The sequence below is a fragment of the Sitophilus oryzae genome, unplaced genomic scaffold, assembly GCF_002938485.1.
Source record: "Sitophilus oryzae breed Bouriz unplaced genomic scaffold, Soryzae_2.0 scaffold_247_pilon_pilon, whole genome shotgun sequence".
Taxonomy (NCBI): Eukaryota; Metazoa; Arthropoda; class Insecta; order Coleoptera; family Curculionidae; genus Sitophilus; species Sitophilus oryzae.
Genome location: NW_022146804.1, coordinates 394,814 through 414,388, shown reverse-complemented (window position 1 = coordinate 414,388; position 19,575 = coordinate 394,814). Strand labels below are relative to the sequence as shown.

General features: G+C 31.5%; 1 protein-coding gene across 1 annotated transcript in view; it reads left to right on the top strand.

Annotated features, from left to right (window-relative positions):
* Nucleotides 1-10,928: 10,928 nt before the first annotated feature.
* The window catches only part of LOC115884414 (out at first protein), a 241,385-nt gene continuing 232,738 nt past the window's right edge, over nucleotides 10,929-19,575 (top strand). The window contains exon 1 of the mRNA XM_030902975.1: nucleotides 10,929-11,169. The gene's annotated coding sequence lies outside the window, so the exon portion shown is untranslated. The remainder of the gene's footprint in view (nucleotides 11,170-19,575) is intronic.

The window sequence follows — 19,575 nt, the reverse complement described above, 5'->3', positions numbered from 1 at the left end:
TTTTAGGGGGCGCCACCTACCTGTTTTTTAACTTTTGAAAAGTAATAACTTAATGATGACACATGTATTGATGATTTCGATTCCAAATATCTCGAGAACCATTGCTCGTAGCAATTTTTACCAAGATACCTTTTTTACGAAAAAATGGCAGAAATGTATATTTTTTACTCAGTAGTTTTATACAGGTATGGACGAAAAGTTATTACCCTTTTAACCAGTTAAAATATATGTAGGTGGCGCCTTCTATAAGTAGAAGTCACGTTGACATCAAAATCAAATTTCTCATGTCAAAAAACTCCATTTTTTATCCAAATATCGACGTTAGTTTTGAAATTATTTGAAAAAAAACCAGAATAAAAATTCACAACATATTTTAGGACATACAATTACACAAACTTTTTTACTTACTTTTATGGGCAAAACATGCTGCAGAATTTTCTCGAATACAATTTGGACCACCCTGTATAAAGAGTGTTCATGAGTCATTAAACGACATACTTATGATTTTATTTTTTCTCATTTTGTATGTTGATTCCGATTATTTTTTTATTAGAAAAAATATAAAAAAATCATTACTTCTGACCATTTTAGCAAGCACTAGATAAGAAAATTAGAATAGAATGTAGAGTATCTATACGCTTCCAACAGTAGATGGAAAACTTTAAGCCCCTGTAGAACAGCCAAGAAAACTTGGCCCAAAACGACCTTAGGAAATCGGGAGAGCACAAGTCGCGTAAGAATATCGCCAGGCTAACGACAGTGTACAGTGGCCAATTGGTGAACATGGGACAAGAACGGGTATCCTTTTTAACAAAGTTTGTCTGCAACAACCCGAAACAATCCTACATTCCCAATGCCGCTGCCCGCCTTTGTATAGGACTTGGAATCGTTTTTTGGAAGCTACAGCTTTGTAGATCCTGAAATTGTTACCGGGAAGAGCATAACGGAGGTCATCCATATCCTCAATGCCACCGAATGATTATAAACACTTAAGAATCCAATTCTAACATCCTTAGGGATAGCGTCTCAGAGCTAGTGGTTTCAAAATGGCAATTCTGCTAATTGAAGTTCAACAAACGGTCGTATTCACCACGTCAACCAACCGACCATACAAGCAACAATAGAAATCCGTATTAATTATAATTCTTTTTTTTTCTGAATATCGGTATTGATAGTGTACGACACTGGTGCCGTTTCTTTAACGTCTGCTTTACCTTTTAGCCACGTTTCTATAGCAATTAAAGGATTTGAGAACGACTTGGGGCTCGAAACGTTGGCTTTTGCCGTAGCATTAAGGATTTACAAGATTGCGAGGGTCGCGTTACCGAAGGAACATGTCTAACCAGTGTTTTAATCGATTACAATTTATTTAACGAAGATAGAAGATACGATTAGAGAAAAACATTTTAGGGAAAAGTATTTACATATAATTTTATTAGCTTGTTTTTTATAATTTTATATGAAGTCGTATTGGTTTAATTTTAGATATTTTTATTGCTATTTTTAAATCATCTTCATCTTCATCAGCATCATCATCATTTTCAGCTAGATGTACAGGATGTCCCATTTGTGTGTGTTTTATAGGGTTTCTGGTTTATGAGTAGAGATATAAAGATGCTGTTTTCACATCATTGTTTTACTTATTATGAAACTAAATATGCTACACATAAGAAATAAGAAATAACTTTGAACTAAGAAGGCTAGGATAAATATGTATTTATCCTAGCCTTCTTAGTTCAAAGTTATTTCTTATTTCTTTCTTTTACTTTTTATTTTTTAATTAGTAGAAATTTTTGCATTTTTCGATAACCTTTGTATCTCGATTATCTTATAACTTATCGAAAAGGTGAAAAGGGTCAGTGATGGGTGGTGGGTAAGTACCCAATTTGTAGATAAATGAAATCTGGGTATATATGTATATACCCATAATATATGTAGATTTAAATGAACATCCTAATTTTAATAAAAGAAGTTTCCGACGACCGCATAGTAAATACCCGGTATAATACCGGGAATAGAAATATACCAATATTTAAAATCTTACTAATACCAGTTATAAATATCTACAATATATATATATAAGAAATATTGTAGATATACTCGTATTTCTGATATTACTGGTATTATACCGGGTATTTACTCTGCGGTCGATGGAAATACCTTTTATAAAATTAGACTGTTCATCTAAATGTACAGGTATATACCGGATACCCTGATTTTGTTTTGTTCTACCCATTGAGTAGGTATTTACCCACCGCCCGTGTCTCGTTTTTCAGGTAGAATGGCAGTGACGAAAGTGGTGCTTCGTTGGGAGCTGTCTATTTCGAAAAATGACTCAAACTTATGTTCTTTTTTTAAACAGGACACTCTATATATTATTTTTTATTTTATTTGCCTTGTTATGAGCTTTCGAAAATTATAATATCATCTATATTTATTTATTTAGGTACTGCTAAACTGCTAAATAGCTCTTATTTTATTTAACTTAATTTTACCAGATAATTTTTCTTTGCATCGTGATATTTTGATAAACTACACGGAAACTGAACTTGTGCTGCTTTTAAATAACATGCCAATAACCAACATTTTACGACGAATAAATTAGTTGATTGTTTTGATTACCTAATTTAAACCGGCCGACTATGTAATAAAGTTAAATAATGCATTTTTACCCGTTTATGAAAATAAGTATTTTAGAAAGCTCGTTAACAAGGAAAATAAAATAATATACAAAATATTGTATTTAAAAAAACATATAAGTTTTAGTCAATTTAAAAAAACACAGATTCCAACGAAGAAATAGTTACGTCACTGCATTCTACGTGAAAAACTGTACGGGAGACCGTTTTCACCTTTTCGATAAGTTATGATACAAAGGGGATCGAAAAATGCAATAATTTCAGATTCGCCCTGTATTTTAGGAAGTAAGAGAGCTAGGACATATCTGTATGTAGCATCTTTAGTTTCATAAAAAAGTAACAGCGTAATGTGAAAACCGCATCTTTGTATTTCGACTCATAAACGAGAAACCCTGCAAAACACACGAAAATGACACCCAGTACAGACGTACTGCCAAATCAAGAAATCAACTACGAATGAAATCCAATATCGATTTATATATTTTATATATTTGAATATTTTTTTGTGTTCGTGATAATTCCTTTGCTACTTCCTCCAAAAACCGACAATACGTGGAAGGAGCGTTTCGAGGAAGTAAACGGACGAAGTAGCGTTTTGACGAAGGAGGAAGGAACACACAGTCGCATAAAATCGACATTTTCCCATAGTAAATATATTATTTTTGGACGAAGGAGTATGGGGCTTTACAGCCGTACACACAGACAGACACCATGAAAATATTTTGTATTTAGGTCATTTATGACCCATATAAGTCATTTTGAGTGAAATTAAAAAAACTTTTTTTTGCCGATCTTAATAGCCTACCATACCCATTGGTATGGTCGGCTAAAAATTATCGATTATACTATTATAACTATTAAAAAAAAAACGTTCACATTAATGTGTGTGCATTCAACATTCCAGTAAGAAAAAAAAACACACGTCAGCAACTAATGAAAAGAAAAATATGGCAGCGCTCTTGGGCAAAATATAAAATTAAATAATCTCCTTTCCATTTTTCTGACAGACGAGACGGGCCAGAACGAGCTGCATTTTTGTGTTTCGAAAATATTTCTCTCAACCAATTTATCTTTATATTCTTGAATTTATGCTATTCCGGAATAACGCTTTGTGTTTCGGAGGATGTATATGCGGCATTGTTCTTTATTTCGTGACGTATAGATCTAAATTTGAGTCAGTTTGAAGTTATACAGGGTGTTTCAAAAAACATGTGCCCTCTCTCGTGGGGGAATTCCTCACGTAAAAATAAGATTTATTTTTCATATCAACATAGGCCCGATTTTGCTTTGTTTCGAAGCTACAGAGTGTCTACATTCTACTACAGTCTTCTTGTTTTTTCGATTTATTCTAATTTATTATTTATTTATTTATTATAGATAGTTTAATTTTACAAGAAAGAAACCCCAGAAAAAAATCCAGTAGTTCTCAAAATTTAAGCGAATAATTATTATTTTTTTAATTTTCAAGCAAAATATCTCTGTTATTTTGGACTTATTTGAAAAACGGTAAAGAGAAAATATGTTTCTTTTCAATAAAAAAGAAAATATGTTCATAGGTACTGGGCTAGTGTACAGGGTGGGTCAAATTGAACGCTTTTAAAGGGAAACACCCTTTTCTATAGGAGATAGATGAACACTAATATCGGTGTCTCGAGCTCAATTTTTATTAAAAACATGTTGGTGAAAACCGCACATCGATATCCATTACTGTTTCGGAGTTACTTTTCGCTGTAACTTTTTTGCTATGGCAAATTTTGTATTTTTATGAAAACATTTCCAAGGCGTCTTTTTACTTAGAATTTAATGGTTTAAGTTTAAGTATAATTTTTTTAAAATTAATAATTTAAGAGTTATCAACAAAAAAATTGATTTTTTATATGGGACGCCCTGTATATTTTCAATTCATGGAAAAGAATTTAAAATTACGTTGCCAAATACGTTGCCGCCCATTTTGAATAAGTAGGCTTTGAACGGTGCCGGCTGCAATGCAAAAAAAAATTCTAGCTGTGAGCAGCAATTAAAACGAAAATTATATTTTCAATTAAAATATCAATAACAATAATAATACAAATTAATAGAAAACCAAGACATGAGATTTTGCTACAGATGTTTGACATGTCGACCGTCTTCTGTTATGGACAGACGGGACCGTTTTTGAACATTTCTTGAGGAATTCATTAACTCAGTGGGACTGGAAGATAACCTCGCATAACCGTTAAGTACTTCTAATTCGTCTAGGTTATACGTGCAATTTAAAATAATGACCTTTATTCTTCCGCAAAGATAAAAATCCATATGTACTAAGTCCGGCGACCCCGATGGCCAACGGCTGGGATCTTAGCTATTCAATTATTTTCGCGAGTCTAGAGACTATTCAATTATTCGAGCTCTAGACACCGATATTAGTTTTTCGTCTATCTCCTGTAGAAAAGGGTGTCTCCCTTTAAAAGCTTTGAATTTGACCCACCTTGTACAGGGTGGTCGATATTGGTCTGTTTTAACAGAGAAAACCTATTTCCTGACTAGATAGAGCAAAACCGGCTTATATGTCATGGGCTCGATTTCTGAGACACGTTTAATGGCGTAAAGCGCCTCTTGATATTTTCACTGCCAACTGAGATACGGGGTGTTTATGAATTTTTTACCATTTGAAAAATTGCCCATAGAATGAATTTTTTAGAATGAGTGGGAGGGGGGTTAATCACTGCGACCTTACAGATCCATTGTGTCCCCCTTTCTTGAGTCATAACTCATTGCCCATAACTTTTGTATTTCGCGGAATAATAAAATTCTGTAAAAACATACTTGCACTGTTAGTCAGAAATAATAAAAAATATTATTTTTTAAATGGAAATCATAATTGGCTATGAACTTAAAAAAATGCTGGCGTTTAACCCTTTCCAACGATATAAAGTTATGGGTATCTATTTCTAAGAATGAGAAAAATATTAGGTTTTTAAGTTTGTATCGAAGCGGGCCTTGATTTTATGCTGACCTAGTTGCCTAATTATTTTTTATCACAATTTAATATTCTATTTTATTATTTATTTGAATAATTAAAGACTTTTGAAAGGGTAAATCAACATTCTATATTAGCATTACCAATTACAATTAAAACGCCAGGGTTACAACTGAACTAATGGAGAATTTAGAGAGACTTGGATTGGAACAAGATGCACAACATCGTGGTCTGTTAGATCTTGTGATTTAACTCCTTTCGACTTTTTTATGGAGGAAATTAAAAGACCTTATATATAAGGGAAGAATCATTGTGACGAGAGAAGAATTGCAGAAAGCTACTAGGCAAGCTTTTGGACTTATTACACCAGTTTGCCTAATAAATCGTTGTAACTCTTGACGATTTCAATGGCTTTTTTTAGAAAACTATATTCGTCACTCAAAAAATACTTTTTAGTTTTGTTCTTTGTTTATTGTATAGATTTCAATTATAATTACTAGTACTAATATAGAATGTTAATTTACCTTCTCAAAAGTCTTTAATTATGCAGATAAATAATAATATAGAATATTAAATTGTGATAAAAAATAATTAGGCAAATAAGCAAACACAAAATCAAGGCCCGCTTAGATATAAAGATAAAAAAAACTTAATTAATATTTCTCTCATTGTTAGAAATAGATGCCCATAACTTTATATCGTTGGAAAGGATTAAACGTTTCTTTCTTCTTCTTTAAGTTCATAGCCAACTATGATTTCCATTTAAAAAATTATATTTTTTATTATTTCTGACAAAAAGAGCAAGCATAGAAAAAAAATTACAACGCCACTGGATTTTGCTTAAAAAAGTGCCTTAAGAAGACCCCGTATCTCAGTTGGCAATGAAAATATCAACAGGCGGTTTCGCCATTAAACGTGTCTCAGAAATCGAGCCCATGACATCTATGTCGGTTTTGCTCTATCTAGTCAGGATATAGGATTGCTCTGTTAAAACAGACCAATCTCGACCACCCTGTACATTGATCTAACGTTTTCTTCTTTAGATAAAGTGACATTTAGATTTGAACATGATTGAGTTTCTTCCATAAGTACTCCATCCTTACTTAATTCTTTGGTTGATTTCTGGTAGTAGAGATCCTGTGTATTAGTTGTCCCAAATACATGTATTCTTCTACTATTACTTAAGAAGAAATATCATGATCTATGTCTTGATCCCCTAGGATGACAAAAATATTACAAAATATAACCCTTGGATTTGCAAAAAAGTATCAAAATATTTCACCGGAAGATATCACCAGCAAAAAAGTAGAAAAAGTATTAACAATTACAGAATTTTTAAAAATGGATACCAAGAAGATTCCACGACTTCTATCTATCCTTTATCAGTTTGTTATTAAACTAGTAATTTTACTACGAAAATAACAACACTAAGGAAAGGAAGGGATTCCTATTGTAGGACGATTTTACATACCGGTGTTAAATTTTCCTTATTACGGTAAGACCTAACGATTACTACTCAAAATTTACATAGTAAAGCCTTAACCGACGCCAAATTACGATCATTTTTGGCACCCGACTCGAGGCAGAAAGACCAAAATTACCCTTTTAATTTTCTAATAAATATTCATAATAGCAGACTATCGAAGGATCACTAAAGGTCCTTTATAGTGGTCCAAGTTTACCTGCAGGATAAGGTTAGAATAGTAAACTGCTCTTTATTAATATACCGAATGGTGCATTGTCTTTGGAAACATAGGAAATCTCATGCAAATTTTGAACTGTCCAAATATTTGGTCCCCTTTTTGTTTTACCGAGAAGTCGCATAGATTTTTTTCTGAAAGAAAGGTAAAAATCGCTATGTGTAATGGTTTTCAAATTATTTGTAGTCGAAATAGTCAATACATACAAAAATTATTGTGTGGGGGAAGGGATCATAGTTTCATAGTTGTCGATTTTGGAAAGAAATCAATACATGTATATTATTTCGTATATTTTTCATATTATTAGTTTTATGGAAAGCACTGTTCATTAAAATGTTATATCCTATGTTATAAGGCTTGTTTCTCTCTACAATTTCCTGTCTCACAATGTACCTTTTGTGTCCGGGAAGGGTTCATAGTTTCATAGTTGTCGATTTTCGAAAGAAATCAGTATATGTATATTATTTCGTATCTTTTTCATTTTATTGATTTTATGGAAAGAACTGTTCATTAAAATGTTGTATTCTATGTTATAGGGCTTGTTTCTCTCTACAAATTCCTGTCTCACAGTGTACCGTTTGTGTCGGGGAAAGGATCATAGTTTCATAGTTGTCGATTTTCGAAAGAAATCAGTACATGTATATTATTTCGTATATTTTTCATTTTATTGAGTTCATGGAAAGCACTGTTCATTAAAATGTTGTATTCTATGTTATAGGGCTTGTTTCTCTCTACAACTTCCTGTCTCACAATGTACCGTTTGTGTCCGGGAAAGGTTCATAGTTTCATAGTTGTCGATTTTCGAAAGAAATCAGTATATGTATATTATTTCGTGTATTTTTCATTTTATTGATTTTATGGAAAGCACTGTTCATTAAAATGTTGTATCCTATGTTATAGGGCTTGTTTCTCTCTACAAATTCCTGTCTCACAATGTACCGTTTGTGTCGGGGAAGGGATCATAGTTTCGTAGTTGTCGATTTTCGAAAGAAATCAGTACATATATATTATTTCGTATATTTTTCATTTTATTGATTTTATGGAAAGCACTGTTCATTAAAATGTTATATCCTATGTTATAGAGCTTGTACCGTTGTGAGAACAAACATGTTGACTAGATATATTTTATATTAATTACACTTTTAGTTACGTGGACCTACTTAGCTATGGACATACTTACCATGGACATACTCGGCGCCGGGCTGACTAACTGGAATTTAAATTTCCCGCTGGAGATTCAGGTGGTAGCTCTGCTGTAAAAAATGTCAAGCTACCGCATTTATTTATTTATTTTATTTCCTGACATTGTCATTCGTTTTGTATTACGAGCTTTTATTAATATCATCTAATAAACACGCTGTAAAAATTTTAGCATGCCTAAAGTATGTTTTTCAGGTATAATAATTAAACATATTTGGAATGGTCGGGTTACACTTTAAACCCGAAAACCGAAAAAAAGTCTGGCATACTTATTTCTAGGTTAAATAGATGCTAAAATTTACGAATAAACAAATTTCAAGTTGCCTAAAGAATGTTTTTTGGATTTATTTTTTTGCAAATGTTATGGGTTGCGCAGTAGCGAAATACCCCCAACCCCCCGCCAGACTTAGGATTCTGGGTTCACCAGTTAATAAACTATACATTTTTAGTTATTCTAGCTTGCCTAAAATATGTTCTCTAAATATGTCGTCAGCTCTTAGGCTATAACTATTTCCATTCCAAATATCTTGAGAACGGCTGCTCCTAACGATTTTTACCAAGAGCCCTTTTTTTGCGTTTTATACAGGTACAGAAGTTATTACCATTCAAAACAGTTAAGAAACATGTACGTGGCGCCCCCTATAAGTAAAACGAACTAAAACAAAAGTCTGTAAAAAAGGATGATAATTGTGCTGTAGACGCCAACAACCAAAGCGTAAAATCTAGTTAAATGTTGGCAAGACAGCTAGCTAGCACAAAAGAATTTAAAAAATGTATTAACGTAACTATATATCCAAAGAAATATATTATTTTACACTATTTTCTACTTTACTAAAAATAAACTACGTAAATTTTGATATTTGTGAAACTTTTCCTATACAAACCAGAAAATCTCCCTATACAAGATGTAGCCATACATGCCGAAGACGTAGACAAACTCTTTGAATTATTGACTTTTAGACGCCGAGTCGTGATATTCGAACTTCAAGGAAACAAAACAAGTTGATAAAAATTGATATAAACTGCATCATGGAAAAATCCTTGGGGGAATATAAATATACGGTTCTGTTATAGTTTTGTCCTTGGATTTTGAAAGAGATTGCGAGATTATTTAATTTTCTAGTTTTCTACTTTGTACTGTTTCTTTATCAAATATCTGGTTAAATTATAATATCTTTTTTGAGGGAGTTTAGGATAATTTAACTGTTTAATTTTGTTTTGTTTGTAAATTAAGAATCTTTTTATAGTGGTTCTTTATAGTGCTCTCCAGCTATTTTATCAAATATAATTAAAATGTAAGGCTATTGTGTTTTTATTTCTGTAGTTGTAGGGATGTTCCTCGAAAACAATAGCGTTGTCCCTGGTATACTACATTTCTTTTAAGTTTGCATATTCCAAAAAAAATGTGGTTTAGTATACAAAGGAACTACAAAATGTAATATTTGCTACAAAGAGTAAAATGATGTTTACCAAAATATTTTAAATGTTATTTATACAGGGTGAGTTTCCTATGATGTTTTCTATGGGTATCTCGGAAACTACTGAAGATAGAGAGTCGGTTAAATTGGAAAAGAATTGCAGTTTTGTGGGGTCATAAATATGCGCCTTTCAGATTTTTAAAAAAATTTGTCCCTAATTTCATTATAATCTATTTTAGACATAACATTTTCAGATAAAAGTTGTAAATAATCACATCCCTAACGAGTTTGTGTTCTCCGATTTTTTCTAAAGTTTTTATTTTTGACCATAGTTGGCCATGACTTTATAAAAAGCGCCATTTTTTAAGCTTTTCAGCGATATAAGCTATAATATGTTTTTTTTTTTCACAAAATTACTGAGTTATAGCAATTCTTATCTTACTTGGCTAATTTCTATTAACAGCCATGGAAACAAGTTCAATCGTCGTTGCTTTCAGAAATGTGAAACTGACATTTATTTTCTAAAATAATTTAAAGTGTATGTAGTGATATTATTTTCTTTAGTTTTAGTTTGTGTAATGTAAATTGTAAAGAGCCGTTTAATAATATATTTTGTCTTTTTATAAGTTATAAATCATAACAAAATAAAAACACCATGCCAACTAAGTGAAATTAGTCAAGAAAGATAAGAATTGGCTATAACTTTTGGTGGCGCTTTTTATGAAGTCATGGCCAACTATGGTTTCCATTTAAAAAACATATGTTTGTGTCTGTCATATGTCAAAAATGACAGACTTTAGAAAAAATCGAAGAACACAAACTCATTAGCGATGTGATTATCTACAAATTACATATGAAAACTTTTTATCTAAAACAGATTATAATGGAATTAGGGACAATTTTTAAAATAGCCAAAATTTGTTTTTTTCGAAATATCTAGTAAGCCATCAACTTTTTTAAAAATCTGAAAGGCGCATATTTATGACCCCACAAAACTGCAATTTTTCCCCTTTTAACCTACTCTCAATCTCCAGTAGTTTCCGAGATACCCATAGAGAACATCGTAGGAAACTTACCCTGTAAACATAATTCATTTGTTATAAATTTCATTATAATAACAATTTATTATCTATTTTCAGGGTGGAGATGTAGTGCAAGAGACAATATCAGCAAATGCTAGCGATGACACCGTCACTTTAGAATTTCAGAGGTCTGATGGTACTCTAGTAACTCAGCTTATAGACTTTAGAAATGTAAGTAATTTTATTTTAGCCTATATTTTAATTGTTTTATTAGATATGTTTTAAAATCAATTGAACATTTACTCAATATTATGTAGAAACATGTTTTTGAGAATTATTTTTAATTGTTTGCAGCGTTCTCTTGCTTCTTTATGATGAAGAGGTAGTGATACTGATTGGAATACCTAACCAGTTTTTAAATTCAACTAATACCTATAAAAGTTAATTTTGGTATACTGTTTTACATAGATCAGTGATGAAATGAAATTTAGGAAAAAGCGTTGACAATACTTAACAGTAAATTAAGTATTTCTCTCGTTTTTTTGAGATACTGGCTACAATTACGATATTGGATTGATAAATATCTTCGTAATTTTTATACAGAATAAAATTTATTTGTGCATATAATGTAATTGATTAATAATATCATCGAAATAAAATATTTATCAAAAAGCTAAGAATCATAACTTAACAAATTATAATAATTATAAGTATAGTTTTGCATGTACTTAAAAAGGAGGATATAATTTGCAATGACACTTCATCGTCTAACCTTAATAAATCTACTTACAATAATCATTTATATCATTTATGTATTTCATATGTTATAAAAGGTTTGTTTATGTCAGTAAATAGCTTTTAATTTAAAAATTTATTCGAAATATACTTTATTTTTAAAGATGTATTTTCTTAATCTACAATACTCGTAATTTAACTCTTAATACGTCATAATCTAAAATTAAAAAAAAAATTAATTATTTTTTAATATTTTTATACACATTAAGTAAAATTTAGTAATTTCAATTTCTGTCAAAAAATTATGTCATTTCAAATAACTATGTAGTCAACATGTTTATTTTTTGTCAGTGATGACATGTATGTTTTGATTGAACGGGTTTTACGTAAAAAAACGGCGGATGTATATTTTTCTCAGCAGTTTAATACGACACGGGCCAAAACTTATTACTCTTTAAAACAGTTCACAAACATGTGGGTGCCCCTACAAGTATTCAAAGGAAGGAGTCTTATTGACATCAAAATCAAATTTTCCATATCCCAGACACCATTTTTTATCCAAATATCGGCATTAGTTCGGAAGTTATTTTGAAGAACTCGAAATAAAAATGAAACTTCTACATCCTGTATCTCCTAAACGAAACATTTTGGCGTATTTTTACGAAGTTTTTTACTTATTTTTATCTGCAGTATATGCTGCCGAAGTTTCCCGAATGTAATACAAACCACCCTGTATAGAGTATATAAATGATATTTTTACCAGAAGTAAAATAGAAAATTAAAATTAAAGAAACTCAAAATATCCTTTTTTGTAGAAAGTGAGATAAATGTTTTCAAGATAATGAAGCATATATAATTAACTTATACACACCCTATAACTTTATTTAACTTATTTCGACTTCAAAGGCTTCTTCAGACCATATTAATAATTAAATATTAATACAACCCTAAACTTTACTGTCCTTGAACTAAACAACTCTCTACCCTAATATACTCCCTAAAGACCTTCGGGTTGATTCAAATATTGTCTCGCATAATACAAGCGAACATGATCCGCACGCCGCGCCGCGCCGTCTTAGCTTAATACGTGTTTACTCACATTTCGAAAGTCAATATGCCTGGAACGCCAGTCGACCCCTAGGAATTCCAATATGACACAGTGATGCCGACGCGTCGGCTTGCCACCAGTGGCGTACTAAAATAGACAAAATTAATAGTGTCTAAAATATACTTATATGTAATAATTCCAATCTCTTAAAAGGAAGTTGTAAATAGATGACTTCCGTAAATTGGCCACCGTAGGTTTTGATTTTTTCTTCCAATAAAAATATTAAGGAAGGAACATTCCAAAACCTGTAAAAAACGTTTTAAAAACTGTAAAAATACAACGTATGGTTGACTCAATGATTTGTTTTTTTTGCTATTAGTTATTAAAATTGTTGGAAAAATTATTATGTATGAACTAAATTGAAACCGCATCATTACTACAAACAACAAAATGAGCATCATAGATGGATAAGTTATGAACGTTATAAGGGTTCATTAAATATATTCTTACTATAAAGAGTCGCAGGGCTTTGACAATATCCAGTATTTGAGACAGTTTTACAGAGGTTAGTTCTCCATCTCCGATATCAGTCGTACCAAAGTTTATGGAATGAATGGTTGTCGTCTCGGCGCACTCATTGATGAGGTGATCTGCTGTTTCCTCATTTTCCCCACTGAATCTGCATTTACCGTTGTTTCTTAGCTTCAGTCTACTGAGGTGTGCATTGAGTAGACAGTGTCCTGTCCGTGATAATTCGAAGATTGTTCTTACTTAAATCAAGGAAAATCTTTAATTTTACTTGGTCCTAAGTCCTGAGATAAATCTAAGATTCATCATCAAAAAAATTAAAGGTGTCATCCTATTCATGTTCTTCAGTCTCTCTTGAAGATGATGAGGTAGCAGTTGTACCAGTCTGAACAGCTCTTCCAAGATGATTTTAGGACATTCGCAAATTGCAAAATGGTTTATTTTTTCCCAAAAGTTTGGAATTATTAAAATTGTATATCTCGCTATTTTTTTTTTTCGATTTATTGTATTCAGAAATTTATATTCTATAGTTTTATCATTCTATACCCTACAGAAATGTAAAAAATATATTTCAGTTTTAAAAGCCCCATTACAACACATTTTCTATTCAGTTTCATTATAGTTTAAAATTGTTGAAACGAATCCGTGCTTGTGTTAAAGTATTCATTTGCCAGTAGTAAAAAAAACCCTGTTTTTTGAATTTTTTCCCTGATCCATTAAATATATAGAAAGGAAAAAAGGGATAAACGCGGCCAAACGTTAAATAATTGATAAAAGCATTTACCTGTATATGTATGTGTTTAATCTACTAGAATTAATCGCTATCCATTTGAGTTTCTAAACAAAACAGGGCAGTTATTTGGCCTAATACCTGTTTATTATCCATTTAGGCATACAAATATTATTAATAATTCATAGAGATATACATTAGCATTATTCTATCAATACTTTTCGATTTTTTTGTACCCAAAGTCGTTTGGAAACAGAAAACAATCGGTAATTTACCTCTATTTTGTATTTAATATCTACTTAATTTTATAAATTCATAATGGAGATTTTTTATAGATACAGTTTAGTAAACTATATTATCAATCTAATTAATATGATATTAAAAAGAAATTACAATCTATACTAATATATAAAATCCTTAAGTGACTCACTGATTAATCATGATCCTGCTCAAACCACTCAACGTAAGAAGCTCAATTTTGGCATACAGGTTTATTCTAGGGTGGACAGGTTCAATAAGAAGGGATTTTTCGAAATTCCAGTTCCAAAGGGGTGAAACCACCTCTCAAATATTACAATATTTTTTATTTAAAAAACGGTCAAGTTTCCGAAAAAACGCTTAAACACGTATATTTTATTTTGTTTTTTTACATATTTTAAGATTTTTTAAAAATGTATACAGGGTGTTTCGAAAAATCTGGTCATTGATTAATCATGATCCCGCTTAAAGCGCTTGACGTAAAAAGCTGATTTTTGTAAAACGGATTGACTTTTGGGGTGTAGAGGTCCGATAAGAAGGGATTTTGCGAAACTCGAATTCTAAGGGGGTGAAACCGCCCATCAAATATTAGAATATTTTTTATTTAACCAAACCGGTGAGTTTTTCGGAAAAACCCTTAAACACGCATATTTTATTTTGTTGCTTTACATATTTTAAGGTTTTTAAAAATTTATAGAGGGTGTTTCATAAAATATGACCATTGAGTAATCACGATTCTGCTTAAACTGCTTGACGAGGAGGGGTTTCTCGAATCTCAAATTCCAAGAGGGTGAAAACGCCCCTCAAATATTACAATATTTGTTATTTAAAAAACGGTTAGTCTTTCGGGAAAACGCTTGGACACGCATAATTTATTTTGTTTTTTACATATTCTGAAATTTTTTAAAAAATCATACAGGGTGTTCCAAAAAGTTGGGTAATTGATTAACCACGATTCTGCTTAAACTGCTTGACGCAAAAAGCTTATTTTTGGCAAACGGATTTTTCGAAAGTCAAGTTCCAACGAGATGAAACTACCCCTCAAATATTACCAAGTTATATAGTAAAATCGCCATATTGTTTTTCTCATGCTGACATAAATGTGAGAAGATTTTATCCAGTTTGTATGTTAATGGAAATTCTTGCTTTGCTTTATCATCACCATTACAAATGATTAATTCGACGCAAACGAAGTCGCGGGTACACGCTAGTATCTAATAAAATGTAACTAAAAGTATAAAAGAAAAATTTTTTGTTCTTCACTTTTTTATTTAATATAACTATTTTATAAAACCGTATTATCATTGCTTTTTGATATTTAGTGGATTAAATTGCTTCTGTTATTAGCTTCATCAGTTGGTATGCTATACACACACGAAAATATATCGTCTAGCTTTACTGTGTAACTAATATTTGAGGTCAAAGGGGGGCAAAACTTCGTTAATGATATGAAATATCCCCTTTCACTTTGCTATGTTCATACACAGCTATATTTGAAATTGTGTAATAATTACACTAATTGTTTCAATTATATTATATCTTTCTTATTCCTCATTTACGTGTTTAGTGTTTAATGATGTTAGAGTTATATTTTTGTATAATTTTTTGTTCTTAAATCACCTGTATAATAGTTTAAATTTCACAAATGCATTATTTAATGTATTTTTATATACAAGGTGGTCCTAACTATATTCCGGAAACTTCGGCAGCATATTCTGCAGGTAAAAATGAGTAAAAAAGTTCGTATAAATGTATGTTCTAAAATGCTTAGTTTCGAAGATACAGGGTGCAGAAATTTCATTTTTATTTCAATTTTTTCCAAATAATTTCTGAAGTAACGTCAATATTTAGATGAAAATTGGTGTCTGGGAGTTTTTTGACATGAGAAATTTGATTTTGATGTCAATATGACTCATATTTGTAGGGGGCACCACCTACATGTGTTTTAACTGTTTTGAAGAGTAATAACATTTCGTCCGTACTTTTTTACGTAAAAAATGTCTCTTAGTAAAAATCGCTACGAGTAACCGTTCTCAAGATATTTAGAATGGAAGTAGTCAATGCATTATTGACAAAAAATAAACATGCCGAGTAGATAGGTATTAGACCGAAACGATAAATTTGGAAAAATTTTATTTTTTAAATTAATCATAAATTTTTCTTCGAAAAAATGATGATAAAACAGTTTCTGTTGAACTTTTGGCACAAAAACATTTCAAATTTATGATTCCAATCTAATAACTACCGTATGATCGAAAAAACGGCGTCAGCGATGGCTATGAAATGATAGCTGCTTTATAAGCAAATTTATATGAAAAATGTCATCGATTGCCATTTCCCAGCCAACTGGACGCCGTTTTTTTCGATCATACGGTATTTAGTAAACATATGTTTAATTTATGTCATTGACGACAGGCATTGATAATTTGGATTCAAAATATCTTGAGAACCATTACACGTAGCGATTTTTACCGAGGGACTTTTTCTACGTAAAAAACATCGTAAATGTATATTTTTTTATTCAGTAGTTTTATACAGGTACGGGCGAAAAGTTAATACTCTTCAAACCAGTTAAAAATATGTAGGTAGCGCCCTCTTCAAGTAGGTATCATATTGACATCAAAATCAAATTTCTCGCGTCAAAAAACTTTCAGACACTAATTTTCATTCAAATATTGACATTACTTCAGAAATTATTTGAAAAAAATTGAAATAAAAGTGAAACTTCGACACCCTGTATCTCCAAAATTAAGCGTTTTAGTACATACATTTATACGAACTTTTTTACTTATTTTTATCTGCAGAATATGCTGCCGAAGTTTCCGGAATACAGTTCGGACCACCCTGTATAGATCTAGTAATTTCGAAGACAGTTCATAACTTATCCATTTATGATTCTCTTGTTGTTAGTAGTAATGGGATTTTATACACTATGTGATACTATTTCATACGATTCCCTTTATATTAAATTAATATTCATAATTTTTCAGTATAAGATTCTCACCAATTTGATATTTTAACTTTATTACCTTCGATACTATGAAAATGAAATATATTTTATATTAGCTGTCTAGTTGTAAGTACTCATACGAAATAATTACAGGGTTATTCCTCACTCAAAGCTATCCAATCATAATATACCATATCATTTCCGTCCTCTGACACCCCTATCTCGGTGATAAACGCGTCTGCTATGCGGGCAGAGCAAAACCCAATTCAAATGACCGCTAATTTGGAAACGGCCAGCTAGAGTCTGGGTTTAATCCCACACTTCGTAAATGACAGGACAAAATATCGTTGTGAGTTCGTCTCGATTTCTGAACCGTCCCCTACTTTGAATATAAATTACGTATAGTTGATTCTACTTTCAATATGCGAGTGGGAGTAAATAAATAAGTGTTTTCGTTCTTACTGTGCGATGTAATTTGCCTTAAAGTCACTTCCAGGAAAAAAACAAGCAACTTACAAAGATAGATACCACTCTCTATTACTAAAATATTATCTGACCCGGCGAACGTTGTACTCCTAACAGTGAAGGAAGTGAGGGTTTTGACAGGCAATCTTGTTAATACGGATTAGGGATGTCAATCCCGGGATCCCGGAAGAAAATTTGCCTTGAAAAATCCCGGGATTGGATTATATAAATACCGATTTTTCGTGCCATAGAGTAAATTGCTTAATTTCGGAACTAAATAACTTAATATTTCCCTGATTAAATCAGAGATAGAAAAGCTTTTAATCAGACTAGAGCACGACAATTCATCAGATACTTGTAGAAGAGGAACCAGCAACGACAGCAAAGAGGATGAGCTTCCCATTGCCGAACTTCTGACAAGAGAAGATAACGAACCTTTAAAGGTTAAATTGCAGAAAGCATTACAACAATCTTCAAAGCCGATAAAAACCAAAAGAAGTAATAAGAAGCGATTGTCCGACATTATTACCCAAGAAATTGAATTATTTTCAAATGGTGGTAGTCAATATGAATTTGTAAATCAATCCATATTTACAGTAGCGGATTTTGAGTTGCGGATTCATAAAAGAACAAATTTGCCTGACAACTAAATGTTGGGACAAGTATTTTTAAATAATTAATATCATAGGCGGCTTTGCTATAAACGTCATAAATGTCGCAAACTGTTTACTTTAGCATTGACAGCTTGTAAGTGACTCGATACTTTGAGTAGTGAGACTTACTGTAAGTAATTTTAATTTTTTTAATTTTCAATTTTGTTAATTTAATCTAAAGTAATGGTCCGTGGAAAAGCTACAAATCAAAAACTACGCGAAATTATCATTTGTCACTACAGTACGGGAAAAATAATTCGAAAAATTTCCGATGTGATTTAAGTATTCCAAAAACCAAGGTCTTTAATATAATAAAAAAAAATACGAAGAATCTGCCAGTGTAGGCGTTAGAGTGAAAGTTCGGGAAGGCCAAAAGTTGGATCTCAAAGAGATTCACGAAATTTAGTAAAAATTTGCTAGAAGTAAAAAGTCTGCTAGAAGAAGTACTCTTCGCGAAGTAACAGTTAAATGGAATACTGTAACTGGATTAAATATATCAAGAGAATGTTACAGAAAATATATCCATAAATGCGGTATGGGGTTTTACAAGGTAAACTTTATTTTGTGTGGATAATCAATTACCTGAAGATTATTGATACAAATCCTTATTTAGGCCAAAGAAAAACCGCTACTGACAGAAATTCAAAAGAAAAATCGCTACAATTGGGCAAAATCTAAATTATCGTGGACAAAAAATGATTGGAATAAGGTCATATTTAGCGATGAGTCTAAATTTGATGTTTGCGTTGGAGATAATCGAAAAAGAATAATACGAAATAAAGCAGAAGCCTTTCATAAAGATTGCTTAAAGAGGGTTGTTAAATTTCCTAAGGGGATTATGGTTTGAGGTTGCATGTCAGCAAGAGGTTTGGGCAAATTAAATTTTATAGATGGCACTGTTAACCCAAAAATATCAACATATACTTGAGACCTCACTTTTGCCTAGATCTCAAGAATTGTTTCCAAACGAAGACTATATTTTTCAACAAGATGGAGCATCGTGCCATTCAGCAAAATCAACTAAAAATTGGTTCGGTAATAATAATATAAAAGTTCTATCCTATCCTGCAAGTAGTCCGGACCTCAATGTTATAGAAACTGTGTGGCATAAAATGAAGCAATATTTAAAAAACCACCCTCAACGAACAATTTTTGATTTGCGGACAAAACTGCAGGAAATTTGGGATAATTTTTTTCGTCAAATGTGCCAATTTTTGGTAAATACAATGCCATTAAGAGTTCAGGCAGTTGTTAAGGCGAAAGGTGATGT